Raw genomic sequence first — 21,997 nt, 5'->3', positions numbered from 1 at the left:
ATAAAAATGAACCAGGCATGGATCCCACAGGACCTGTCCGTCCCTTGTCCAGATTAGACATTAACTACCTCCCCATAACCATATATTATTGGACTCCAGGGCACTTCCTCATTCAATCCTATTTTTATTTTCATTTTACCATTATATTGCGAGGCTACCCAAAGTTGAATGAACCTCTCCTCTGCCTGTGTGCTAGGCCTAAATATATGCCAATGGACTGTTGCAGTGGTGGGTGACGTGAAGCCTCATTCTCTGCTATGACATGCAGACTAATTCTCTGCTGACATGAAGACAGATTCTCTGTTACGGGACCTCCCTCCTCTGCCTGGGTGCTGGGCCTAAATATATGCCAATGGACTGTTGCAGTGGTGGGTGACGTGAAGCCTGATTCTCTGCTATGACATGCAGACTAATTCTCTGCTGACATGAAGACAGATTCTCTGTTACGGGACCTCTCTCCTCTGCCTGTGTGTGTGCTGGGCCTAAATATATGCCAATGGACTGTTGCAGTGGTGGCTGACGTGAAGCCTCATTCTCTGCTATGACATGCAGACTAATTCTCTGCTGACATGAAGCCAGATTGTCTGTTACGGGACCTCTCTCCTCTGCCTGTGTGTGTGCTGGGCCTAAATATATGCCAATGGACTGTTGCAGTGGTGGCTGACGTGAAGCCTCATTCTCTGCTATGACATGCAGACTAATTCTCTGCTGACATGAAGACAGATTCTCTGTTACGGGACCTCTCTCCTCTGCCTGTGTGTGTGCTGGGCCTAAATATATGCCAATGGACTGTTGCAGTGGTGGCTGACGTGAAGCCTCATTCTCTGCTATGACATGCAGACTAATTCTCTGCTGACATGAAGCCAGATTGTCTGTTACGGGACCTCTCTCCTCTGCCTGTGTGTGTGCTGGGCCTAAATATATGCCAATGGACTGTTGCAGTGGTGGCTGACGTGAAGCCTCATTCTCTGCTATGACATGCAGACTAATTCTCTGCTGACATGAAGACAGATTCTCTGTTACGGGACCTCCCTCCTCTGCCTGGGTGCTGGGCCTAAATATATGCCAATGGACTGTTGCAGTGGTGGCTGACGTGAAGCCTCATTCTCTGCTATGACATGCAGACTAATTCTCTGCTGACATGAAGACAGATTCTCTGTTACGGGACCTCCCTCCTCTGCCTGGGTGCTGGGCCTAAATATATGCCAATGGACTGTTGCAGTGGTGGCTGACGTGAAGCCTCATTCTCTGCTATGACATGCAGACTAATTCTCTGCTGACATGAAGACAGATTCTCTGTTACGGGACCTCCCTCCTCTGCCTGGGTGCTGGGCCTAAATATATGCCAATGGACTGTTGCAGTGGTGGGTGACGTGAAGCCTCATTCTCTGCTATGACATGCAGACTGATTCTCTGCTGACATGAAGCCAGATTGTCTGTTACGGGACCTCCCTCCTCTGCCTGGGTGCTGGGCCTAAATATATGCCAATGGACTGTTGCAGTGGTGGCTGACGTGAAGCCTCATTCTCTGCTATGACATGCAGACTGATTCTCTGCTGACATGAAGCCAGATTGTCTGTTACGGGACCTCTCTCCTCTGCCTGTGTGCTAGGCCTAAATATATGCCAATGGACTGTTGCAGTGGTGGCTGACGTGAAGCCTCATTCTCTGCTATGACATGCAGACTGATTCTCTGCTGACATGAAGCCAGATCGTCTGTTACGGGACCTCTCTGCTCTGCCTGTGTGCTAGGCCTAAATATATGCCAATGGACTGTTGCAGTGGTGGGTGACGTGAAGCCTCATTCTCTGCTATGACATGCAGACTGATTCTCTGCTGTCATGAAGCCAGATTGTCTGTTACGGGACCTCTCTGCTCTGCCTGTGTGCTAGGCCTAAATATATGCCAATGGACTGTTGCAGTGGTGGGTGACGTGAAGCCTCATTCTCTGCTATGACATGCAGACTGATTCTCTGCTGACATGAAGCCAGATTGTCTGTTACGGGACCTCTCTCCTCTGCCTGTGTGCTAGGCCTAAATATATGCCAATGGACTGTTGCAGTGGTGGCTGACGTGAAGCCTCATTCTCTGCTATGACATGCAGACTAATTCTCTGCTGACATGAAGCCAGATTGTCTGTTACGGGACCTCTCTCCTCTGCCTGGGTGCTGGGCCTAAATTTATGACAATGGACTGTTGCAGTGGTGGCTGACGTGAAGCCTGATTCTCTGCTATGACATGCAGACTGATTCTCTGCTGACATGAAGCCAGATCCTCTGTTACGGGACCTCTCTCCTCTGCCTGTGTGTGTGCTGGGCCTAAATATATGCCAATGGACTGTTGCAGTGGTGGCTGACGTGAAGCCTCATTCTCTGCTATGACATGCAGACTGATTCTCTGCTGACATGAAGCCAGATTCTCTGTTACGGGACCTCTCTCCTCTGCCTGTGTGTGTGCTGGGCCTAAATATATGCCAATGGACTGTTGCAGTGGTGGCTGACGTGAAGCCTCATTCTCTGCTATGACATGCAGACTAATTCTCTGCTGACATGAAGACAGATTCTCTGTTACGGGACCTCCCTCCTCTGCCTGGGTGCTGGGCCTAAATATATGCCAATGGACTGTTGCAGTGGTGGCTGACGTGAAGCCTCATTCTCTGCTATGACATGCAGACTAATTCTCTGCTGACATGAAGACAGATTCTCTGTTACGGGACCTCTCTCCTCTGCCTGGGTGCCGGGGCCTAAATATCTGAGAATGGACTGTTCCAGTGGTGGGTGACGGGAAGCCAGATTCTCTGCTATGGAACCTCTCTCCAATTGATTTTGGTTAATTTTTATTTATTTAATTTTTATTTTAATTCATTTCCCTATCCACATTTGTTTGCAGGGGATTTACCTACATGTTGCTGCCTTTTGCAGCCCTCTAGCTCTTTCCTGGGCTGTTTTACAGCCTTTTTAGTGCCGAAAAGTTCGGGTCCCCATTGACTTCAATGGGGTTCGGGTTCGGGACGAAGTTCGGATCGGGTTCGGATCCCGAACCCGAACATTTCCGGGATGTTCGGCCGAACTTCTCGAACCCGAACATCCAGGTGTTCGCTCAACTCTAATTTCGGGTCCATGGCCTGGAAACTCCCCAGATCTTAATCCCATTGAGAACTTGTGGTCAATCCTCAAGAGGCGGGTGGACAAATAAAAACCTACTAATTCTGACAAACTCCAAGAAGTGATTATGAAAGAATGGGTTGCTATCAGTCAGGAATTGGCCCAGAAGTTGATTGAGAGCATGCCCAGTCGAATTGCAGAGATGGACTCTTTGCATAAATGTCATGTAATTGTATATAAAAGCCTTTGAAATGTATGAAGTGCGTGTAATTATATTTCACTACATCACAGAAACAACTGAAACAAAGATCTAAAAGCAGTTTAGCAGCAAAATTTGTGAAAACTAATATTTGTGTCATTCTCAAAACTTTTGACCACGACTGTAGATAGATGGCACATACAGCCCTTATAATGTGAGGAGAACCCTCATTTATGTGGTGCTGGAGCTAGGTCTTGGACCTGATATTATGTGCACTTGGTACTCACGTATTGTGCCATATACAGTGATGGTCTAACAGGGGTGAGGTTTGATGTCTTTGACAAGGGGTCACCTCCCCCTGGCTCCTGTGTACACCATAACACGTATTTTCATTTTTGTGATAAAAGGGCTTTGGGCATCATGCCTTTCTTAAGATGATGTTTTGTGGAGAATTGCTTAGATGCTCTTGCACCAGTACTGTGCCTTACAGGTACCATTACAAAGATGGCTGATGTGAGCTCATTGCTGGAGTGCGCATACTCCAACGTGTATACGTGTGATCAATTCCTGTTTGGAAGTTGACGACACTTGGGGCAGGCGCAGTACACTTTTCAACACACCGAGATTTCGGTTTTTGAATATATGAGGTCGCTTCTACACCTGGTGGGTATGTACATTCATTAGTCCTCTCATATTCCAGCTCGTTTACGACATCTTTTTTATTCACATCACCTGGTAATGATTATGTACACACAAGGCTGCACATTAATTAAGTATTATGAATACAGTGTATTTGAAACACAGTTACGTCTTCACCAATGTTATGTTTCCAATATGAGGAAAGTATGTGAATATCACTTGTTTTTATGTCATGTAATTCATTTTTGTATATGGTTTTATCTAATGTGTATCACAAATACCATTTATGGAATTAATTGATGGGTTGGACTATATATTTGCCATTAGTCACATGTGTTTTTTGATTGAGAAATGCTCTATGGATGAGCTGAAAACGTCGCTGCTGATATGTTCCACATGGGTAAATAAACTTTTTACACTTTTATAGCTTTTGGAGTGCTGTCCATTTTTCATATATGTATATATATATATATATATATATATATATATATACAGTACAGACCAAAAGTTTGGACACACCTTCTCATTCAAAGAGTTTTCTTTATTTTCATGACTATGAAAATTGCAGATTCACACTGAAGGCATCAAAACTATGAATTAACACATGTGGAATTATATACATAACAAAAAAGTGTAAAACAACTGAAAATATGTCATATTCTAGGTTCTTCAAAGTAGCCACCTTTTGCTTTGATTACTGCTTTGCACACTCTTGGCATTCTCTTGATGAGCTTCAAGAAGTAGTCACCTGAAATGGTTTTCACTTCACAGGTGTGCCCTGTCAGGTTCTTGCCTAATAAATTGGGTTGGGACCATCAGCTGCGTTGTGGAGAAGTCAGGTGGATACACAGCTGATAGTCCGACTGTATAGACTGTTAGAATTTGTATTATGGCAAGAAAAAAGCAGCTAAGTAAAGAAAAACGAGTGGCCATCATTACTTTAAGAAATTAAGGTCAGTCAGTCTGAAAAATTGGGAAAACTTTGAAAGTGTGCGCAAGTGCAGTCACAAAGACCATCAAGCGCTACAAAGAAACTGGCTCACATGCGGCCCGCTCCAGGAAAGGAAGACCAAGAGTCACCGCTGCAGGGGATAAGTTCATCCGAGTCACCAGCCTCAGAAATCACAGGTTAACAGCAGCTCAGATTAGAGACCAGGTCAATACCACACAGAGTTCTAGCAGCAGACACATCTCTACAACAACTGTTAAGAGGAGGCTGTGTGAATCAGGCCTTCATGGTAGAATATCTGCTGGGAAACCACTGCTAAGGACAGGCAACAAGCAGAAGAGACTTGTTTGGGCTAAAGAACACAAGGAATGGACATTAGACCAGTGGAATCTGTGCTTTGGTCTGATGAGTCCAAATTTGAGATCTTTGGTTTGTGCGACGCAGAAAAGGTGAACGGATGGACTCTACATGCCTGGTTCCCAACGTGAAGCATGGAGGAGGAGGTGTGATGGTGTGGGGGTGCTTTGCTGGTGACACTGTTGGGGATTTATTCAAAATTGAAGGCATACTGAACCAGCATGGCTACCACAGCATCTTGCAGCAGCATGCTATTCCATCCGGTTTGCGTTTAGTTGGACCATCATTTATTTTTCAACAGGAAAATGACCCCAAACACACCTCTAGGTTGTGTAAGGGCTATTTGACCATGAAGGAGAGTGATGGAGTGCTGCGCCAGATGACCTGGCCTCCACAGTCGAACCCAATCGAGATGGTTTGGGGTGAGCTGGACCACAGAGTGAAGGCAAAAGGGCCAACAAGTGCTAAGCATCTCTAGGAACTCCTTCAAGACTGTTGGAAGACCCTTTCAGGTGACTACCTCTTGAAGCTCATCAAGAGAATGCCAAGAGTGTGCAAAGCAGTAATCAAAGCAAAAGGCGGCTACTTTGAAGGACCTAGAATATGACATATTTTCCGTTGTTTTACACTTTTTTGTTATGTATATAATTCCACATGTGTTAATTCATAGTTTTGAGGCCTTCAGTGTGAATCTACAATTTTCATAGTCATGAAAATAAAGAAAACTCTTTAAATGAAAGTATATTTACACTAACAGAAGTGCCTGGCTTTACATGGGTATATTTCATCTATTTCATTTAACGTCTGTGTGTCGTGAAAAGATATCAACAGTATCCACTATAACAGTGACATCTACAATACCCCGCCCCTTTAACAGTGACCTCCACAGCGGCCTGCCCCCTTAACAGTAACATCCATGGTGCCTTTCCCTTCAACAGTGATTTCCACAGCAGCCGCCCCTTTATTAGTGACCTCCACAGTACCTTGTCTCGTTAACAGTTATTTCCACAATAACCCACCCCTTAATAGTGTCCTCCACAGAGCTCCATTCCCTTAAAATGTGACCTCCACAACACCCCGCCCCTTAACACTGACCTCCATAGTGGACCGTCCCCTTAACTGTGACCTCCACTGTTCCCTGTCCCCTTAACATAGACCTCCACAGCGTCCACTCCTTTAGCAATGACCTCCACAGCATCCCGCCCCCTTAACATAGACCTCCACAGAAACCCACCCCTTTAACAGTGACCACCACCTTGACCATCCCTTTATTAGTGACCTCCACAGTATCCCATCTCCTTAACAGTGATTTCCACAGCACCCTGCCCCTTAACACTGACCTCCTTAGCAGACCGTCCCCTTAACTGTGACCTCCACAGCAGCCTGCACCGAGAGTGGCCAGCGGTCAGGTTTTAGGCCGGACAGTTTGGCTTTCATACTCGCTGTCCTCCATCCAGCGCAGGGCCTGGACGGACACAGGGATGTCCTTTTGCACAGTTCACTCTCAGACAGCAGCACTGTGCTGTCTGAGTGTGAGCTGCAGGGAGGAAGTCACCCTCCCTGCCACCCGTGCAGCTGACAGAAGTTGATATTTACCTTCACTTTTTCAGTCCCTGTCGGCTGCGGAGTGGGAGGGGTGTGGCCTAGCCGGTTAGGGGCGTGACTAAGTGGGGCCTGGGGGTGGGGGTTTTAAGTCTGTCTTTTGGGCCACCCTACCTGCCCCCTTAACTGTGATCTCCACAGCACTCAGCTCCCTTAACAGTGTCATCCACCGTGCCCTGACCCTTTAATGCTGACCTACAGCAGTGAAGAAAAATTGCTGGATTGTTATAGAAACCTGGTGTAAAACTGTGTGTATGTGAAGACTAAGGGCCTGCAAGATCCTATTAACTGATAAGGGTCATGTGACAAGGCTTTTATTGGCTAATGCATTTATTTTTTTATATCTCAGTAATGGTACGTGCTAGAGAGCTGAGACCCGGTCTAAAACCTTCCCGGACATCGGATGTACCCGTGTGCCAAATTTTGTGATTGTAAATGCGACGGTGCAGATTCCTTTAGCGGACATACACACATACAGACATACACACACATATACATTCAGCGTTATATATTATATATATTGTAAAAAAGCACAAGGGGCCGTCATTGACAGAAGATATGTGTCACTGAGGTTCCTGGCCTCGGTGAAGTAAGAGCCGGTAATTTTAAGAGTCAGCGGCAGCTAGTGCTGACTGACACTATTGGTTATTTAGTGTGGCTGTAAAGCCAATCCGGGCTGGCTCTTACTGGGAGCAGCCAAAGTGCAGAGTGGGTGGCTGTTTTCCACGTTCCAGGCTGGGTTTTGGTTAGGGATATAAAACCCAGCCTGCAGTCTCAGCTGGGTGTAGATTATCCTCCATCTGACAGTTGAGGCCTGAGAGTTTGGGCCAGTATTAAGGCCTGCTATCTTGTTAGGCAGTGAGGCAGGTCTGAAGGTCGAGAGATTTTGTTTTTCCCTGGCACAAGTACATGTCCTACATTAAGAGGCTATCAAGCAGCAACATGAAACTAACAACATGTAATGGCATTGCAAACGGCAGGAGCGTCCCAGAACATCCACGATGCCCGGAAAGCTGTCCGCGCAGCGATTCATAAGATGGCCCCCTCGGATGACGTCGAGACCTATCTGGCGGTCTTCAAAAAGGTGACCGTGAGGGAAAAGTTACCCTGATACCAGTGGGCTGAGGTCATCGCTCCGTTTCTGGCGTCTAGTCCCCAGCAAGTATTTTCTGATCTCCCCGATGATCAAGCGGCTGACTTCCCAACAGTAAAAGGTGAAATCCTGGTGAGACTCGGGGTGAATGTATTGGTCCGGGCCCAGCGGGTGCATCAGTGGGAATTTAACCCGGCTGAACCCGCCAGACCACAATATTATGATCTGCTGCACCGATTGAAAAAATGCCTGCAGACTGACATATTGACTCCCACTGCTTGTTGGACCGGCTGTTGACGGATGTGTTTTGGAGGGTTTTGCCGTATCTTCTCCAGCACTGGATCGGCCAGGTGTCTCCGGATAATGCCTTGGAGATGGTCGACCTGGTGGAGCGCTACAAGGTCACCAGAAATCTACAGGGGGTCCTTTTGGGAGGGGGCTAGTCAAGCCCCGGAAATCTCTACTCCAAACCTGACGGCTGGTGCCATCCAAACCCGTCCAGGACGTACCCCCTGCAGACCCAGCCCCAGTGGTCTGCTGGCGGTGTCACGAGCCTGGACACATAAGGGCCGACTGTCCCCATCGGGGTGAACCCATCGATACCAACTATGGCTACCGCCACTGATTGTATGCCACAGGTTCCTCTGAGACTGTAGACAATAGTCACCTGTGCCAGGGGGAAGTGGGGGGACACTCTGGCGGTGGCACTGCTGGATTAAGGGAGCCTGGTGTCCCTTGTAAGAGCTGCCCTGGTGCGGCCCGCCGAATATACTGCCCAAAAAGTCGGCATTTTCTTTATTCATGGGGACTATCCCACCGCTCTGGTCTCTCTGTTAATGGTGCCGGCAGGTGGACGCATGAGGTGGCCGTCGCCACAAAGTTACCGTATGAGTTAATAATTGGATACGAAAGTTACCGATACCCGGGAGAGAGAAGGGCCAGCATTAGGGGTGACCGCCACTTCGGTGGAAGAGGGGGAGACAACCACACTAAGTGTGATGGTGGGGGATGTGGAGGGCTTGCCGCTGGGTCCTGAGCTGGCAGACCTCAATGTCTCTGGGGATAATTTTGGTACAGCACAGCATCAGGACCCGACTCTGTCTCGAGCCTGGGAAAATGTGGTAATAGTTGAGGATGAGTCGCAACAACCAGGGGCCAAGTCTATGTTTCCCCGTTTTTTGGTTTAACAGGAGATGCTGTACCGGATAAATCAACTACGGGGTGAACATATTGAACAGCCGGTGGTGCCCAAGGGTATCACAAGCTTGTGTTGAAGTTAGCCCACCAACATGTTCTTGGGGGACACCTGGCTGGGCCAGCCGAAAACACAGGACCGGATTCTACAGCGGTTCTACTGGCCCGGTGTGTTCACAGATGTGGAAGATTATTGCAAGACTTGCCCAACCTGCCAGATGACCAGCCACATTTCCGTAGTCCCCTAGTCCCTTTCCCGATTATAGAGGTTCCATTTGAATGGATAGCTATGGATCTCATAGGCCCAGTACCGAAGTCCACTAGAGGGCACCAACACATCTTGGTCATCCTCGACTAGTGCACTCGGTACCCGGAAGCGGTGCCACTGCATCATACATCAGCCAAACTCATAGCTAAGGAGTTAATAGAGATGTTTTCCCGAGTAGGTCTGCCTAAAAAGGTTCTGACTGACCCAGGGCCGTCTTTAATATTGATTGGACCCTGGGCAAAAATTTACTTGGGCTCCCTGGATCCCGCCTTCCCACACCTTAGCAGGCAATCACTCCCTCCACCACAACACACACAAAAAAAATCCACACATCTGGTAGAGTACAGGGAATGACTGTAAATGCTTCCAGTTCTGAAGACTCCAGCGGCTCAGGATCAGTGTTCTGGACAGCTGGGCTCAGGCTGGAAGTGGGCACCGCTCTGCAGGAAGGAGACTGGGGCTCGGCTCACCCTAGTGTTACAGGGCACCCCAGCACCCCACAGTATGCAGTATAGCACCCTATAGTATACAGCACCACACAGTATGCAGTATAGCACCCCACACTATACAGTACCCCACAGTATATAGTAGAGCAGTATAGCAGCCCACAGTATACAACACCCCACAGTATACAACACCTCACAGTATAGCACCTCACCGTATACAGCACCCCAAACTATACACGATACAGCCCCCCACACTATACAGTACAGCAGTATAGCACTCCACACTATACCGCACCCACAGTATACAGACCCCACAGTATACAGTACAGCAGTATAGCACTCCACAATATACAGCCCCCCACACTATACAGCCCCCCACACAGTATACAGGCCCCCACACAGTATACAGGCCCCCCACAGTATACAGGCCCCCACACAGTATACAGGCCCCCACACAGTATACAGGCCCCCACACAGTATACAGCCCACCACACATTATACAGGCCCCCACGGTATACAGACCCCCCACACAGTATAAGACCCCCCCACAGTATACAAGCCCCCCCACAGTATACAGCCCACCACACAGTATACAGCCCCCCACACAGTATACAGACCCCCCCCACAGTATACAGGCCCCCACACAGTATAAGGCCCACCACACAGTATAAGGCCCCCCCCACAGTATACAGCCCACCACACAGTATACAGGCCCCCACACAGTATACAGGCCCCCACACAGTATACAGGCCCCCACAATATACAGCCCCCACAGTATACAGGCCTCCACACAATATACAGCACCCCACTATACAGTAGTTTACAGTATATCAACATAACAGCCCCTGTCACCTTTTTCTGATCTAATCTTCACACAAAAAAGCTCCACAGTTAACTTATGCAACACTTCTGCTATGGCTGTGATGGCCTCATAGCCATGTGACCAGTAATTGCTAGGTTACTGGTCACATGGTGATGATGTCATCTAAGGTCCTAGATCACAACGTTAAAGTACACAGACAGCTTGACACCTGGGGCGGTAGCTAGCAGGGCTCAAGAGGCAGCTGCCTTGGGCCCCCCAGGAGCAACTGGGCCCGGGGCAGCTGCCCCTTTTGCCCCTTGGTAAAGACGGCCCTGGACTGACCAAGTGACCCCTTTTATGTCCAAGGTCATTTCACCACCAGACACCTGAGAAGCTCTGACAGACGTTCTTCAGAACCTGCTGCTTGAGGTTCTTTTGTTTTGCTTTGGTTTTGTCATCTCGTTAGCCTCTCTCAGCTGTCATGTAGTTGCACTGATTTCATCCCTTTAAATCCCTTCCCATACTGCATCACTTGGCGGTTTATACAACTTCCTGGAGTGTGTGCATGCTGGATGCTACTACTGAGTCTTCTACAGATAAGTTTTGTTCATTCATTTGTGTTTTCCTGTTTGCTGGATCCCAGGTGACCCTGACTCCCTCCGTATCAAGTGTAGGGAGCCGGTGGTCGTGTCCCCTCACTATTATAGGGTGTTCAGGTGTTATACAGTCGAGGAACGAGGATATGCAATCATCTACCATTGAGATTTTTGCATAGGCCGAGCAGTTAGGGAGAGAGCCAGGTCTGTTGCAGGGCTTTCCCTTTGGTTCCTTAGTTTTGGATCCAGTCAGTCGGATCTTCATTTTGTATCTTCTAGTTTTCTGTACACCTTTCGTGACAGGTCATGAGAGAACTCTGTACGTTGCTCCACATAAAACAGTTGCGGACGTCCGTCTATCACCCGCAAACGGACGGCCCGTTGGAGAGGTTTAATCAAACATTTAAAAATATGTTAAAAAGAGTGGTGTCTAAGGATGGGAGGGACTGGGATCTTCTTCTGCCCTATCTCATGTTTGCAGTGCGAGAGGTGCCCCAGGTTCTCGCCCTTCGAACTGCTACACGGCATACTGTTGGACGTGGTTAAAGAGGCATGGGAACAACAACCCACACCGTTCAAAAGTGTTGTTGAGTATGTCACCCAGATGCAAGGATGGATGGAAACAGTGTTGCCTCTGTTTAGGGAGCATATGGAAGCAACGCAGCGAGCCCAGAGTAGGATCTATAATCGGCAGACTCGGTTCCGGAACTTTAACCCGGGTGATCAGGTATTGGTGCTGGTACCAACCGTAGACAGTAAGTTCCTAGCTGGGTGGCAGGGGCCCTACAAGGTACTTGAAAAAATTGAAGGCAGATTACAAGGTACATTTGCCGAGGAGGCGAAAGCTGGAGCAGGTGGACCATGTGAAACTGCTCAAACCCTGGAAAGATAGGGAAACCTTAACCGAAGACAGCCCACGTCCAGGTTTCTAAGGGAAGCGGATTCAGTCCCTTTGTCTGAAGCAAGGGAATCCACTTCCACAGTGAAAATTGCTGACAGCCTCTCCTCTAAACAGGCTCAGGAAGCCAGGGAGTTAGTCGGAACACGGATGTGCTCTCGGACCTTCCTGGACACACTTCCATAATTCAACATGACATTATCACTGGGCCTCAGGTAAAAGTCTAGTTAAAACCATACCGGGTACCCGAGGCTCGGCGACAAGCCATCGCGGAGGAAGTGCAGCTAATGCTACAGCTAGGTGTCATCGAGGAGTCAAAAAGTGAATGGGCCAGTCTGATAGTCTTAATACTCAATCCGGATGGGACATTGCGCTTCTGTAATGACTTCCACAAACTGAATGAGGTGTCCAAGTTTGACACATATACCATGCCCCAAGTAGATGAGCTTATTGAGAAGTTAGGCCAAGCCTGGTATTTTCTGTGTTGGACCTCACCAAAGGGTACTGGCAGGTACCCTTGACTGTGGCTTCCAAGGAAAAAACGGATTTCATCACGCCATAGGGGCTATATCAGTACAAGGTATTACCCTTTGGTCTACATGGCGCTGCCGTCACGTTTCAAAGGCTAATGGACATTGTACTCCATCCACATCGTCGGTACGCTTCGGTGTACCTGGACGATATAGTTACCCACAGCAACGAATGGGAAAGTCAACTACCTAAAGTACAGGCTGTAGGGGACTCCCTTAGGAAGGCTGGCTTAACCGCTAACCCAAAAAAGTGCGCACTAGGGTTAGAAGAGACCGAGTACCTGGGGCATGTAATTGGGCGCAGAATTATTAAAGCTCAGGCAAACAATATTGAGGCAATTCGGACTCGACCATGACCGGTCACTACTCAGCAAGTAAAGTCGTTCCTGGGAATGGTGGGATACTATAAGAGGTTTGTCCCCCACGTTGCTAGAGTCGCTGCACCATTGACAGGCCTTTTGAAGGGACGCAAGTCAGTGACGGTCCAGTGGAATGAGCAGACGGAAAAGGCTTTCTCCACTCTGAAGTTGGCCCTGTGTGTGTCCCCAGTGTTGGTTACGCCCGACTTCAAGAGGGAGTTTGTGGTACAGACAGATGCCTCTGAAATAGGCCCTCAGAGCTGTTCTCTCTCAAGACATCAATGGGGAGGAACACCCCACTGTTTTCCTGAGCCGCAAACTTACCCCAGCTGAGACTAGGTACAGTATCGTGGAGAGAGCTAGTGCTGACTGACACTACTGGTTATTTAGTGTGGCTGTAAAGCCAATCCAGGCCAGCTCTTACTGGGTGCAGCCAAAGTGAAGGGTGGGTGGCTGTTCCCCACGTTCCAGGCTAGGTTTTGGTTAGGGATATAAAACCCAACCAGCAGTCTCAGCTGGGTGTGGAGTATCCTCCATCTGACAGTGGAGCTTTGCCAGTCTCTGTGTTGGGTCCGGAATTAAGGCCTGCTATCTTGTTGGATCAAAGCACATGGACTTCTGTTTCAGTCAAGGACTTATGTGTTGCGGCCTGGTGTGAACACCAGACTCAAGGTGACAGTTTTTTCCTTGAAACTGACTTTTTGTTGTCACTTTCCTTATGTGTGAATAAAACACTGAACTCTTTAAGGTAAAGACTTGGCATTGCCTCTATACTGCGTCCGCAAGCCTGTCTACCAGAGCAAATCCCATATATATATATATATATATATATATATAGTATATACCGTATATATATATATATATATATTGTGGGGATTCACTCTGGTAGGCAGCCTAGTGGACACAGTATAGAGGCAATCACAAAGTCTTTAACTTAAATAGTTCAGTCTTTATTCACATAGAAGGCAAAACAAAAAAAAAGTTCGCAGTGTTGGTGTATGTTAACACCATGGAAAGTCCACAGAACACAAACGTTCACCTTGCTAGCAGTTTTTTATCAGCCATCCACAGCAGGCTTTAGGGGGCCTGTTTTCCAACAATGCGGCTCTCAGCTTTTTAGCGGCACACAGCACACCTCATGCAGATCTCAAAGCCACAGAGTCTCCACAGCTTCACTGTGAAATGGAGGATAATCCACACAGCTGAGACTGCTGGCTGTTTTTTTATATATATATATATATATATATATCTTAGTAATATAATTAATAAACATATATATATATATATATATATATATATACAGATAAAAATGGCGTGGGCAGCACCACTGTCAACAAGGTGCAGTCGGAGTGCCAGCGGCTGTGGGGGCGATCCACCTCCAAAATGTAAAAATAAAGAATTCCGCAGCACATCCAATTTGTAGAAAAGTAGAAAAAAGGCTTTATTCACCAGACATGCGACGTTTCAATCCTCTCAATGGGATTTTTCTCAAGCAGTGACACAGTGGGCAGTGCAGTGTACATATTTAAGCAACTTCACATCATTACACAATCAACAAATTAAGTACATTCATTAGAGACAATATATTAAAAAAATATTAATACAAACAGTATTATCAGTGTGCTGGTACAATCACAACCTGTTCCAGATCTCAATAAAGTGATGTGATGTCGATCCTTCTCATAACAGTTTCAGCATAATCATACATAATACGAAATAATCTAATTGTGACAATTATTAACACAGGTGTGTGTCTTCTTCAAAACCCAAAGTGTACAGGTGTACCTTCAGTGTAGGTGATGAGCTGGGTCACAGGAGCGCACAATGTGGTCAATCCACGTGGGTCCCGGCGTCTCTAGCATTACATTGCGCATGTCAAAGGACCTTCCTGATTACACCGATCACGTGATCATCCATTCAGGCCGATCATCAGGATGCGCATGTCCAAGGACCTTAGAACATGTGATCATACCATGTGATCGCACCCCCGATCATGTGGCTGGATGCATCTCATCGTATATATTTCAAATAGAACATAAGCAAAGTATAGTTAGAACAAAAGTATTCTCCCTGTCTTGTGGTTTGCTTGAGGGGTATACAAATCCCAATACAAATCGATAACTGTTCAGTCACTCTGCTGGCTAGTTTCTATCCAGCAGGCTAGAGTAGATAACTATCCTACGCTTCACATTGACATACCCTGGTGCACTGCATGGATTGATATAAAATTTGCATTAAATCATTGCAGAGAGAAAAAAAAATGGCTTGTGCACCTAACCTGCTGTCTAAAGATTGCTAAAATAATCAGCTCTGATCCTACACGTTTCTAATATTACTCTCATCAAGGGTCTGTGGTGCATGGTATTCAAATATCAATTCCAGGAACACATTGTATCACATTTCACATGTTTGATAGCTTGGTGTCGACATGGATATTAGCTGCTATTAGCTGCTATATAGAAACTAAGCAGCAGAGATTCTCATCAGTTAATGATTTGATGTCCCCTGGTGTTTAATCTGTATAGTAATGTGTGCATCTACCTACTGAGGTGGTCTCACATGCTCAGTTTCATCCTTCAACTGCTGCCACAAGCAGGGATGTAACTAGAGTCATAAGGGCCCCAGGACAAATTTTGGACCTGGGCCACCCCACCTCAACACAAGCACATTGCGGAAACACTCAGATATGCAAGACCCAGTGGCATTGCAACATAATGTCTATAAAGATATATGTCAATCCTGCAACAAAAAATAATATATATTTAATGAGCTATAAGACAATTTTCTACATTTGATAATCGACCTCTGAATAATACTGTTGAAGAGTTACCATATAACACCATAATATAAATATAATATAAATATTACTATCATACTGTTACTGAAGAAAAAACTGTATACCAAAAACAGTATATATAACACTAAAAGGTGATATAATACCTCCAGATCATGACAACCTTTTACCACCGTGTCACGGTGTGGTTCACTGTGACAGTTGTGGCCATGTAAGCTGGCTGCATGCCCTCTCACATACTGGCTGCAGGCCAAAACCTGGGTATGCTGGTTGCTTCAGGCTGCGTGCTGGCTGCGGTGTCTTGTGTGAACTATACCTGTGTATGTGTGTACTCCCCGTGTCTGCTTCTCTGTGCAGTTCTTGTCACTTTTGCCATGTAGGCTGGCTGCAGGCTCTCTCGCGTACTGGCTGCAGGCTGACACCTGTCTATGCTGGTTGTTTGGGATTGCGTGCTGGCTGCAGTGTGTGTGAACTGTGGCCTGTGTTTGCGGCTTCTGTGTATGCATCTCTGTGGTTCCTGTCTCTGGTGTCACGGCTGGCTGAATGCACTTTGTTTACTGGCTGTGGGTTATGCTGGTTTTGCAATGCGTGCTGGCTGCAGCCTTGAGTGTGAAAAGGGTCTGAGTATGTATGAATTTCTAAATAATAAGATACAATCCCTGTTAAGATATTATTCCCTCTAGCGCTGCAAATCCCAGGACAAAGTGAGTAAAAATGGTCCGCACAATATAAAAGTAGAAAAGGGATTGCGCTGCAGGAGAGTGTTCTTATCGTATTCAAGTCAATTGATATAAATATTATTTTGTCTATGACAATCCTCAGTTAAAAAAGGTCCATCTGTACACATCAATCACGACTATGGTGTGGAAACCTGAAATAAAATAGAAACCGCACTATGGTGTAGTAACTTCTCAAAGGAGGTGCTCCCCTGTTAATAGGCTGTACTCACAAGACTCCACTGTTATTGCGCGTAGACAGCAGGCTCAACGATGTCATCCACCAGAGAACTTCACAAACTGAAGTGAAGGTAGATCAGGAGTGGTCAGTAGGGCGAATGCAGGTCAGTGCCGTGGTTTGCAGATGCAGAATCTCCCTTAGCTGCCACCTAAGGTGCCGCACGGATGAAGGGCTTCACCGCACATACACAATCCTGCAGATGTCCACGATCCAGAAGATGGTAAGAAAACACAAGTATAGGAGCAAGTTAAAAAAAAGTCCACTTACTCCTTTTTTTAACTTGCTCCTTTTTTTAACTTGCTCCTATACTTGTGTTTTTTTACCATCTTCTGGATCGTGGACATCTGCAGGATTGTGTATGTGTGGAGTCTTGTGAGTACAGCCTATTAACAGGGGAGCACCTCCTTTTCATAGACAAAAGAATATTTATATCAATTGACTTGAATACGATAAGAACACTCTCCTGCAGCGCAATCCCTTTTCTACTTTTATGTATGAATTTCTGTTTGTGTCATTGTGACAAGGTGGTTTGTGCTCTGGCGTACTAGCTGCGGTGGATTCCGAGTATGTTGGTTGCCAGGGGCACCGTCCAATACTGCAGCTTGTGTTCCCTTCTCTGTTCATGCAGGCTCCCCTCCTTGTTTGTTCTGATGGGGTTAACATTCCCTGATCTGTTCCTGAGTGTGGCTTATCAGGTGCCCTCAATATGCAGCTGTGAGTTGTCCGGCTTGTGGTCAGTCTTTCTTGTGTCTTGCTGGGCGTAGTACCTTGCTGCGCACCCAGGAGGTCAGTCTGTATTGTGCCTTACTGGGTCTAGCCCCTTGCTGCTGACCCAGGGGGTTTTGCCATCTGCCCTTGTTTGTGGTGTCGCCTGGTAAAGCATTGTTGATGTTATGTCCTTGCCTGTTCTTCTGTACCTGTCCTGTATGATGTTTATGTTGTTATCCTTGTCCATGCCTTGTCTGTTCTTCTATACCTGTTCTCTGTCTGGATCCACTCTGTTTGTAGTGTAGGCTAGCCGTGCTCTACTGCATCTGATAGCCTGGCAGTACTAAACTGCTTCTGATGTAGTCTGTTCCTTGCAGGGGCGTACATAGAAATCATTGGGCCCCATAGCAAGAATCTTAATGGGGCCCCACTAACTCCGTCCACTGGCCCATCCCACCACCTGCCCTGGCTTCTCCCCTGCCATACCCCCAGCAGTTGCAGCCGTGTAGACATTAGGAGCTACTTTCACACTTGCGTTTCTATTTTCCGGTATTGAGATCCGTCATAGGGTCTCAATACCGGGAAAAAACCCGCTTTTGATTTTTTGATTGTCCCCATTCATTGTCTTAGGGCACTTTCCACTATAAGCAGCACACAAGCACAGCTCATGGGGGGGGGGGGGGGGGGGGGCTATGGTGGTGCTGGCATAATAGTATACCAGTGCCACCATAGTCCCCCTTACCTTATGAACTGTCAGAACCTCCTAATGCATACCTCAGCTGCTGCAGAACATAAAAAGCTTCGTTCACATCTGTGTTGGGGCCTCATTCGTGGATCAAGTCATAAATGCTGGACACAATTTTATAGCCTGGAAGATGGAAACCTGACAGATCTCATCATAGTCAGCGGGATCCGTCGGGTGTTGTCGTCCATGAAGCGCCAGATCCGGAACTGCAGTGATTTTCGTTGATTTGCTCCTATGACGGCAGAACAGTGAACGTCACCAGCACAGATGTGAACGAAGCCTAATACACACCTCAGCTGCTGCAGAACATTATAATAGTGACAAGGGAACTACAAGTCTCATCATCACCAGATTATTATTGGAAATTAGGGAGCAACACAGGGAGAGGTGAAAGTGGAGAGAACTACAATTTCCAGCATGTCCAGGCTGTTATGATCAGATACAAGCAGACATTACACAGAGTATTAGGCCGGGTTCATATCACCATTTAGTTTTCAGTTCTTCTGATCCATCAGATGGAACAGAAAAATAACGAAAAAAAATGATCCTGTATTTCAAGTATCAGTTCTGCACATTTGGCATCCGTTTATGCCATATCTGTCGGAGATCCGTTATTTTAGACAGAAAAAAGTCCTGCATGCAAAACGGAAAACTAAACTGTGATGAGAATCCAGCCTAAGAAAAGAGAACTACAACTCTCAGCATGTCCAGATTATAGGACATCATCTAGTTGTACCAGGTAAGAGCTTTAAAAAGAAATAACTATAACCCCCAGTATGGCCAGACTTATTATGGGGCATCAGTATACATTTAAAAGAGGGGGTATAGGAGGAGAGCACTACAACTCCCAGCATTACCAGCCTGTACTAGGGCATACGTTTAAATTACATTGAGAAACATATAATACGACAAAACTACAACTCCCAGCTTTTCTAGGATGTTATGGGTTATCCCAGAACACCACTAACCTCTCCTCCAGGCACCACACAGAAGCTCTGCCCCCTCACAGTGATATGCCACAGGTCTTACACCAGTCCTCTGCACTGGTCACATGATGATGACATCACCAAAGGTCCTTTAGACTTCTGCTGCTCTGCTATTTATTGGCTTCCTGCACTGGTCACATGGTTGATGACATCACCAAAGGTCCTTCTCCACCTCTTACTTTCTCAGGTAGCCATACAAGTGTAATTAGTGGGCGGGGCCTATCCTCCACTGCGGGCCCCCTTCCCCCAGGGGCCCCATAGCAGCCGCGTGGTCTGCCTCTATTGGAGGTATGCCACTGGTTCCTTGTCTGTCCTGCAGTGCCTTACTGCTTTTGTTCATGTGTTTGTCCTACCTTTGTGCAGTGGCGGATCCAGGGGGGGGCAACGGGGCAATTGCCCCCCCCCCCCCCCCCCGAGCTGGCGGCGGGCGGCGGCGGCGGCAGCGGGGCACAGGGAGATGAGCGCTTCCATTGTGGAAGCGCTCATCTCCAGTCATCTGTATCGCCGTCCTCAGGACAGCGATACAGATGCCTGCCTGTGCTGCGGCAGGGAAGGGAGAGGCGTGTCCCTTTCCCTTCCTCTGATAGGCTGCCGGCCTAGTGCCTGCAGCCTATCAGAGGCCGGCGCAGGCGGCGTGATGACGTCATCACGCCGCCTGAGCCATACAGCGTGGGACACAGGCCTGAAGAGGCCTGCATCGCATCGCTGACATGGAGGTAAGTATGTGTGTTTTTTTTTTCTTCATTATATACAATGCTTTTACTGGCACCTGGGGGGGGGCTATTACTGGCAAAGGGGGGGCTATTACTGGCAAAGGGGGGCTATTACTGGCAAAGGGGGGCTATTACTGGCAAAGGGGGGCTATTACTGGCAAAGGGGGGGCTATTACTGGCAAAGGGGGGCTATTACTGGCAAAGGGGGGGCTATTACTGGCAAAGGGGGGGTCTCTTATTTCTGGCAAAGGGGGGGTCTCTTATTACTGGCAAAGGGGGGTCTCTTATTACTGGCAAAGGGGGGGCTGTTATTACTGGCAAAGGGGGGCTGTTATTACTGGCAAAGGGGGGCTGTTATTACTGGCAAAGGGGGGCTCTTATTACTGGGGGCTGTTATTACTGGAGGCTCTTATTACTGGCTCAGAGGGTCTGTTATTACTGGCACAGAGGGGCTCTTATTACTGGGGGCTGTTATTACTGGCACAGAGGGGCTCTTATTACTGGGGGCTGTTATTACTGGCACCGGGGGGGCTGTTTTTACTGGCACCGGGGGGGCTGTTATTACTGGCAACGGGGGGGCTGCTATTACTGGCACAGGGGGGCTATTATTACTGGCACATGATTGGGGGCACTATAGGGGCATCTACTGAGGCCACAAAGAAGGGGTATTTTATATGGGCTCTCTGTACAGTACAATTTTATACTGGGACACATTATGGTGGGTACTATGGGGAAGGGGGGAGAGGAGTACTATGGGGTCATCTACGGGGGGCACTAAGAAGGGGTATTTTATACTTGCAAATTATGGGGGACACTGAGGGCATCTACTGGAGCATTTTATACTGGTACATTATGGGGGGCACTAGGAGGAAGGAGGGTGTGGAGGACTATGGGGTCATTTACTAGGGGCACTATATAGGGGTATTTTATACTGGCACATTATGGGGGCACTATGGGGACATTAGCTCAACTGGAGGCATTACAAGGGGGTATTTTTTGCACTGTCACATTATAAGGAGAATTATTACTACGGGGGGGGGGCATTATGGTGGGCTTTATTACTCCCCCATGGTATGACCCCCTAGTAGCAGCACCATCCTCTCCCTGCTCTGCTATCCCTCTGCCCCTTCTCCAAATACTTATTATGAAATCTTTCTCATTAGGATAAAACACACCAGCTCCGCCGAGCCCCCGGCCAAAGTGTGGAAGTGGCGTCCGAGATCCCGAAGGGCCAAGCCAAGTAACTGTGAGTGTTCATGTGAAATATGATTGTTATACACATATAGCATACACTGTGTAGTCTGTTCTATAAGCACCATTGTTTTGTGGCGGCGGACAGAAAATAATCTGAAAGTGCCCCTCCCGAGACCAGGCTCTGGATCCGCCACTGCCTTTGTGAGACGATCCCTGGGTTCGCCGGAGGGAGGATCTCTAGTCTGTGTGCAGCTCTGCCTGGGACAGCCATGCTTTCATTCCTCTTAGGGTCCAAGCACCTGCTTCTGTGGGGGTTCCTGTTTGTCTTGTTGTCTTATCCATCTTCTGTGTTTTTTGGGTTCCAGTTATGGTGTCTGTTTTACCAGTGTGGTTCTTTGAAGGTAGGGGCCAAGTGTACCGGGACCTTCCTGGAGGTACGACCAGGGAGCCCTCCAGCCAGTTCATCCCCACCACCAGGGGCTCTGTGAAGAACAGGGTTCACTGGCTCTCCGCTCTCTGGATTTTGCCTCCGGTCTGCCGGTGCACTTGGTTCTGTGGTAGGTCTACCACTATTGTCTAACCTACATATATTGTACCGTCATGTTCTTTTATTACATTTGTAATAAAGTTCTCTTTTGGTCCTTGATCTGTTTTGCCTGTGTCCTGTTTGCATGACGTCCCGTAGGTCTGCCTTGGGCCCCGACATGTGACACACCACATAGTGACTGAATATTACCCTCTGAAAGACTTTTAAGAATTTTGACTTTTTAGAGTCAGTTTATTTATAGAGTCAGTATTTATGCACACCTTGATATAGGGTCTTGATCTCCTTCGGCTACACTTTTCCTGATTACACAATTACAC

The sequence above is a fragment of the Bufo gargarizans genome, chromosome 4 (genome assembly GCF_014858855.1).
Source record: "Bufo gargarizans isolate SCDJY-AF-19 chromosome 4, ASM1485885v1, whole genome shotgun sequence".
NCBI lineage: Eukaryota > Metazoa > Chordata > Amphibia > Anura > Bufonidae > Bufo > Bufo gargarizans.
This window is presented reverse-complemented; position numbering follows the sequence as displayed.